Below are 8,473 nucleotides of genomic sequence, written 5' to 3' on the forward strand. Positions count from 1 at the left end.
TAAGAAAAGCTGTAATTGTGAAGTGAGTGGGAAGAAAGAGCCAGCGAGGCAAACGAAATCCCCTCTCAATTTAAGCTAGACCAGTAGGAGGGTCCCAAGAAACCTAAAATAGGCCTTTAATGGAGTCTGTTCGCTTAAGCCTCTCTGCTTTCTTAGGATCCAAATCCCTAGGAGTTGTGCTGGCCCCCTCCTGCCACCTCCACTTGCTGTCCTGCTTGCCCAACATGGTGGGAGAGGGAGACTGGGGAGACCGGGTGGCCAAACAAGAATATACCTCACACATGAAGAAATATATTTATGTTTTACTAAATATAATGACATAGACAAAGTAAATATAGGTAACAAAGAACTAGAATCCAAGCCCAATTTATGTCTTTTAAAAATAAAGGCTCCCTATGATAAAATTATTTTCAAGTATCAAGAATGGAATACTTGTTTCATTTTTTATAAGAGAAATAATTCAATCTAGTCTCTGCCCATGAGTGAATCACTTTCCTAAAATACACAGTTTTTCCCTAAAGCCTGAATTCTGCTTATGTTTCTCACAACCATTAAAGAACAGTTAACGTTAACTTGTTTGAGACTTCTGTTTTCAAACACCTGGAGGACCTTCGTTAGAAGCAAGATGCATTTCTAATCCACCCATCTAAATCTCTTAATCCCAGAACAAAGTCTCAAAAATTGAAAAATGAAGGAAGCAGGAGTCAAGCTGTAAGCATTATAGATGTCTATTTTTGTTTATGTGTGGCAGAACTTGGCTACCTGTTCACCAAACCTGTTTCCTCTTTCTCCTGGCCCATAGCTAGGCTTTATTTCCCAGTTTCCTTGCAACTGGTGAGGTTATGTGACAAAGTTTGGACCAATGGAATGTAAGCAAAAGTGGTGCGTGCCATTTCTCAGCCAGTTCTCCCTGCCCAACTTTCCACACTGGGTCCTCCATTCTCCTTCCAATTTGGCAACAACCCTGGAAACCATTAGTGAAGAAAGAAGCCACAGCTGGAGGGAGCCTGGATCCATGAATCACCAGCTGAAGAGATACTTATTGATCAGAGACACCTGTATTGAAGTGCATGTGAGTAATAAATAAATGGCTATTGTGTTAAGTCATTGAGATTAGGGTCCATTTGCTAAGACAGCTACTGAGTCCTTAACCAACACAGTGGGGGGATAGCACAGTTTTTCACTTTTAACATACAGCAGAGAAGGTGTACATCAAGTTTGCTTAATTTATTGATTGGGAATGCAATTTATAGCAATGTAACTAATTAATGAAATGCCAAATCAACTCCAAATGTGGGTGCCATATAGAATTTATTATCAGGAACTTGAATATATGATAGACATTAAATATGACATTTCAGCTCTAGATTTTGACCAGGAATTTTTTCTCAAGCACCGAATTAGTATGTTACGAGTATTCATATTTCAGAAGGTCTGAAATTTTTTTTATCAGTGTAGAAAGTGGACTCAGTGGTAACCTAGGAGGATACAGGATGGCTAGAGGTATGAGAAGGTATTTACCCTATAGGTATTTGGCCTACACTAAGGGCACATAGCCACCCAGTACACAGTGAATAATGGATAAGTTAGTATGGTCTCCTGCTCATAGAATATAACCAACACACAAACACACTCATACACTGCTGGTGGAACTGCAAATTGGTGCAGCCAATCTGGAAAGCAGTACGGAAAACTTGGAATGGAATCACCATTTCACCAGCTATCCTACTCCTCAGTCTATACCCAAAGGACTTAAAAACAGCATACTACAAGGACACAGCTACATCAATGTTTATAGCAGCACAATTCACAATAGCTAAACTGTGGAACCAACCTAGATGCCCTTCAGTAGATGAATGGATAGGGAAACTTTGGTATATATACACAATGGAATATTACTCAGCATTAAAAGAGAATAAAATCATGGCATTTGTTGGATAATATAATGCTAAGTGAAGTAAGCGAATCCCCCAAAACCAAAGGCCGAATGTTTTCTTTGATATGAGGATGCTGACTCATAATGACAATGGAAGAGGGGGAGCATGGGAGGAATGGAGGAACTTTAGATAGGGCAAAGGGGAGGGAGGGGAAGGGAGGGGGCACGTGAATAGGAAAGACAGTGGAATGATTTAGACATCATTACCCTCATAACATGTATGAAGACACGAATAGTGTGAAAATACTTTGTGCACAACCAATGACTTGAAAAATTGTGCTCTATATGTGTAATATTCTGCTGTCATATAAAACAAATTACAATAAATATATAATTTAATAAAAAAAGAGCTGAGCATTGTTTCCTACTGAAGTCCCCCCCCAAAAAAATAGTTCATTTGTAAATTGATTGTTTAAAACTTGAAGTTCGGGCTGGGGCTTTAGCTCAGTGGTAGAGAGCTTGCCTAGCACATGTGAGGCAGTGGATTCAATCCTCAGCACCACATAAAAAATAAATAAATAAATAAATAGAGGCATTCTTGTCCATCTATAACTAAAAATAATATATATGTGTGTGTGTATATATATATGTATGTATGTGTGTGAAAATTCATTGAAATTCATTCTCCTAAAGTAACATTATAAAGAGTTTCTAAAGATAATACACAAATGTTTTATAAGTAATATTGTAATATATATCAATATATTAATATCTTTATCAATCTAATTTACAACATTTTTGAGATGCTGGATATCTTGAGGGGAGACAAAGGTGAATAATGATGGGTTCTGTCCTGAACCAGTTGGCAGTCTGGCAGGGCAGCTATGTAGGAAACAGTAAATACTGTTATTTGTATTCTCATTCCATCCTCCTTGCTAAGAGAGATTACAGATTTTGTAGTGTGGGGAGGCTTTATCACTCCCAGATGCTGCATCAGGACTGGCTAATTTAGACTCTGGGTAGCGGGTAAGGCCTGACATTAAGGAATCCCAAATGTGCATCTAGAGTTTAGACTGACTCTAAGTCAGTCACTGCAACCCTGTGTCCCACGTTCTTAGCTTGCTTTGCAGCTAGGAGTGGCCATGCTCCCCAGTCTGGCCACTGAAATGTAGGAGGAGAGTCTGCTGGGAGAAGTAAGATTTGGGGCAAGTTTTAATTTCTGAATAAAAGGGAAACATGTGCCTGACATTGTTCCCTTTCTCTCTTCTTTTCCCTGTGAACACGGATTTGATCTCTGGAGCAGTACTAGCCCCCTTGAAGGAAACCTAGAGTAAGAAGAGAAGCATAGAGTAAAAAAGAAGCATAGAGTAAGAAAAACCTCAATTTGTTTTACTATCAGTTGGGTTTTCTGGGACATTCAGGTGCAAAGTTCTTAATTACTAAAGGAGAAGAAATGAGAATAATAGTTGTAAGCCATAACAGTACTGGGAGATAAGAAGGAAGACTTGGTGAAAGAGGTACAGTTTGGAATTTGGGTCCGATTTTGAGGAATTGGTAGGATTTAGACTGGAGGATATAAAGGAGGAATTATAGACAGGAAGAATAGCATTAGGAAGGGCACAGGAGTGGCAAAGTTTGGGTCTATCTGGGGAATTTTGAAGAGCTGAGGGTTTAGGTACAGAGGGCAAATGGTAAGCAGTAAGTGCACAAAGGTGGGTCAATGTCATCTGCAGAATGTCCTTAAGGTCAAGGTGGAATTTGGCCTTAGTGAGGTGAAGACCATTTGGGTGAGACATTGATATCATCAAGGTACAGTTCAGATAGCATTTGTGACCACGTTTATGATAGATTGATAGGGAGGGAGATCAGACATTGAAAAATCACCAATGTAGGTTACTCCAACAGTCCCAAGTGAGAAAATACACACCTGAACTAGATGTGGTTTTGAAAAAGTGAAAGAACAGAGCAGGGACTTGAGACTTGTGGGAGAGGGCCTGAAGACACCTTTCTCCTGCCTTGTTAAGGGACTTTGCTGTCTTGGAATCTAGAGATGAGGTTTCTCCATGGCTCTCCCTCTGCCTGAAGCATATGTTTACCTTCATCCTGATTTTCAATTACCACCTCTTTAGACCTGTCAAGGCCACACTCAAATCCCCTCTTACAAGAATTCCTGTGTTCATCAAGAAGAGAATGGATAAACAAACTGGTGCATTCATTCAATGGAGCACCATATTAAAACTCAGTAAAATGGAGACCAAGTCTCTGAATTCCCTAAGCATACAAAACCAGTTAAATCATGGAGACAACCTTGATTGCTTGATTTGCAAACATAAAGTAAGCATAACTTGGGCTATTTATTATAAATCTCTCTATTTTTAATTTAAAAAGTGAAATGCAGTTCAACCAACCAAAAGCTGCCAACTGAATTATTGTTCTATAAGCATGGATTTCCCAATGGGATAGACTAAATAAGATGATGATATACTTGCAACCCAGCAATTATTTTCTTTGCCTTGCTTCTGAGTTCATCCTATAGAAAGCCTTGCATTTCCCTGGTGGCAGAGTCCTGGACCACTTTTGGTTTGGAGATGCCTGATTCATGAATTGCTGTTTGTTCAAACTCTATGATATTTAATATGCCTTAGTTTATCTTTTAATACTACTCAGTAATAAAAAGGAACTAATTACTGATACATACTACCTGGCTAAAACAAATAAATTATGGTGAGTGAAATGAGCTAGATCAAAAGAGTACATACTGTATGATTCTATTCATGTGAAGTTCAGGAATACACAAAACTAATCTATAATGACACAAAAGCCAGAATAGTGATTGACTCTGTTGTCGGGGATGGCGATTGACTGGGAAAGGATATGAAGGAGTTTTTTTGGAGTGACAGAGAGAAGTTTGGGTTACAGTGGTCGAATATAGAACGCACCAGGTGTGGCAGCACACACTTGTAATCCCAGCAGTTTGGGAAGCTGAGGCAGGAGGATCCCAGGTTCAAAGCCACTATCAGCAACAGCGAGGCACTAAGCAACTCAGTGAGACCCTGTCTCAAAGTAAAATATAAAATAGGGTTGTGGATATGGCTCAGTGGTTGAGTGCCACTGAATTCAATCCTCCCCTCCCCCCCTCCCCCCAAAAAAAAAACCCAAGTAGAATGCTATGCTTAAGATCTGTATTTCACTACACAAATTTTACCAAACAAATAAACAAATACTGAGGTGTAGTTAATGATGTGCAAACTGAAGAATGAAACATGAAGTATTACTTTGAAATACAGCAAAATGCAAGATGGGCAGTTGGCTAAATATGTGGGAGCAGAGATAGCAAGTATTAAAAATAGAATCTAGGTAGTGGATAGATGGGTGCTTACTGTACCATTCTTTAACTTTTCTGTGTAATTAAAACAGTTCATAACAAAATGTTGGTGGAAAAACAGTATGTAGTTCAGGTTTTGCTAGTTCACCTGTCAAGAATAAAGACAGCTGGCAGCTTTGGGCAGTGCTGGGCAGCTCTAAGCCTTTGTCTTGCCATGAAACCAAGTCTTCTTTCCTTAGAAGAGGACCATGACCAGTGGCTGAAAAGGGGTAGTTTCATTCAGAATCCCAATTTGGTTTTCCTCCAGTTTTTCCTGAGTTACAGCACTGTCAGGTCTAATAGACTAAATTCCATTCTGTTAGGGCTTGTCTTGAGTGTGTGTCCTGTGACTCATGGGGCACAGAATTAGAAAGCACCTCAAATTTACCTTCCAATAATTTAGTTTTTATGTACCTTGATTATTGACTATAAAATTATTCCAAGTATCACATACTGATATGATTTTCTCTGTTTAGTTCCAGAAAGAATGTGGTTTAAGAGAAATGTCAGTGTATTGTCTGAGAACATTTTGGTACACATGAGGTCTCCTGAGGGACAGAAAAGGCTGGGACATATCATTAAAAATTATCACTAATGTAATTTTCCTTTCCACATAAGTAGCCCAACTTCATGTAGATTGGTTATAGCCTTTATCTCCTTTGTGAGTACTAATATGTTTTCACTAGAATTTCTACTTCTATTCCAGGTACTCATTTAATTATGCATTTCTTCTCCACAGCCAGAACATCCTCAATCACAGGGTTCAATCTTTCAGAGGTAATTATTTTTCTAAATCCTTTCAGCAGTTGGCAACATTTCCCTCACAAAGTCATCTTAGCTAATTATGTCATGTGCTTTGCAATTTTTTGTTTATTAACTATTAACAAATACATTTTGTTGAGACATCTGTCACTGAGGTTTCTTACTATGTTTCTGACTTGCTGATACGAAATACTTCCATATGCATTTTTTTACTATATATTTAAGAAGTCTTTAGTTTTTAATAGATCAGCAACATGTAAATCTAATCATTATTTTACTTTTATCTTCTCCCATCTCTCCATGTTAACTTATTACACTTTGCATGCTTTCCTTCTCTTAGAACTAGGGATAGAAAACATTTTTTTTCTTCCCTTAGGCAGGGTGCAAAAGTTCTAAATCAGTGCTTCATAAATTTGAGCAGGATTCTGAATCAGGGTTACTTGTTTGAAAGGCAGATTTTGGGTCCTGTCCTTAATGCAGGTGATGTGGGGAAAATTTTGAGAAACAGTGCTTGTAAGGAAGTAGGTGTTAACAATTACGAGTTCATAGAATCAAAACATTCTAATCTGAGTGTTAGAATATATGTCTTATTATTTACATTTTTGCCATATTTTTTATATTTTAGTATAGTGCTACTCCATAAATCAACCAGGAAAAAGTGAGACTTGCTTCTCTATGAAAGATGAATGAAGCAGGCACCATGCAGAAATCCTGACACCTAAAACTGTTCTCTGGGTTTCTGTGTGATCCATGGCTAATTCATTATGTTTTCCTTTCTACATTTTTAAGCTGACCATGGAGATATACTGCAGTCAAAGTTTCCTTGAAATTTTAAGTGGGGTGTACAAAAAATAACAGAAGCCCAGCTTTCATGAATTAGTGCATTTTTTATTAGGAAAAAATTGTTTTTACTAAAGAAATACATGAACATGGGTTAGTAAAATCAAAGGGCTCTAAAGTCTTAAAATGAAAACAGTCCCTTGTTTGTTTTTTTAAAAAATATTTTTTTAGTTGTAGATGGATACAGTCTTTATTTACTTATTTTTTTAAAATATTTATTTTTTAGGTGTAGACGGACACAACACAATGCTTTATTTTTATGTGGTGCTGAGGATCGAACCCAGGTCCCCTGCGTGCTAGGCGAGTGCTCTGCCGCTGAGCCACAATCCCAGCCCCTATTTACTTATTTTTATGTGGTGCTGAGGATCAAATCATGTGTGAGGCCGGCGCTCTACCACTGAGCCACATTGCAGCCCGGTTCTGTCTTTTTTTTACCCTTAGTTGCTCTATCCAGGGGTGCTCTTCATTCTCTTGGCTTTTTGGTAAGTACCATCATGTTTTTTTGTTTTTTTTCCAAGTTAAAATTTCTCCCAGTTTTGAAGCTAATGCATGTATTCATACATGTAAGTATTAAATCCTCTTGAATCTTATTAATGATTGCCTAATCACCTCCCCTCATCAACCTCATGTTTACATTTGCTTTATCTTCAATGAACTTACTTCTTTCCAAATGTCCCAGATTTGTCAATAAGCTATTATTTTTACTGTTTGTTTTCTAAGCAAGCTACACAGTTGTGAAATTTCCTGTGTTGGATTATATTTATTGCTAATAAATATTTATTATTTATTTGAAATTTATTTTATTGATGAACATAAAGGGCCCAGTTTGTTATCTTAAATAAGTCTTCGTGAAAATATGCACAGTTGCCCACAATCCTAATCACAGTATATGCACCTAAGCCAGAAAATAACACTTGTTAAACTCTCATTCTGTCAACTATTTGAAGCGTACTTTCTTCTTAGAAATATTAAAATTAGAAAATCTGTTATTACACAAAATTATTTCATTCACTAAACAACCTCTGACATTATTCTGATAGTATCTCATTCTTTTTAACTGTTGCAAAATTAAAAATAAATAAAATTTATAGACACATTAGTTATTCATTTCTTTATTTATTGACGTTTGGGCTCTTTCCAAGTTTACAAGAGAATGCTACAACAAATATTCTGGAGTCCGTCTCTTTGCTCAGAATTGAGTTCTAGATGTGGAAGATCTGGGTCCAAATCCAGAATCTTCTGAATTTGAATTGATATTGCTAACTTGCACTTTAACTGGTGGTATAAGCTTACAAGGCAGAAAATGCTATTTCTTTTGCATACCTAGTTTTCTAAATCTTTGCTAACATGATAGTTCAGACAGGTTTTACAGTGCATTTTGTAAGGTTTAGTTTCTAACTTACTGATTTTGGTATCTAGCAATATCCATTCTCAATTATCTCTTAGAATTTTTAATTGATGCTATTATACTTGTTATTACATTTTCTTTTGCAAAGAGCAGCCCATCAATGTAGTATCTCCTGGAATCTCAATGAAGATCAAAAGCAAATTTTAAAGGTCTCAGAGTTTCCTTTTGGTAATCTCCTACTTGCTTCTTTATTGTCCATATTTGAGTTCTTAATTTACTCATT

The sequence above is a fragment of the Urocitellus parryii genome, chromosome Y, assembly GCF_045843805.1.
Source record: "Urocitellus parryii isolate mUroPar1 chromosome Y, mUroPar1.hap1, whole genome shotgun sequence".
In the NCBI taxonomy this organism is placed as follows: domain Eukaryota; kingdom Metazoa; phylum Chordata; class Mammalia; order Rodentia; family Sciuridae; genus Urocitellus; species Urocitellus parryii.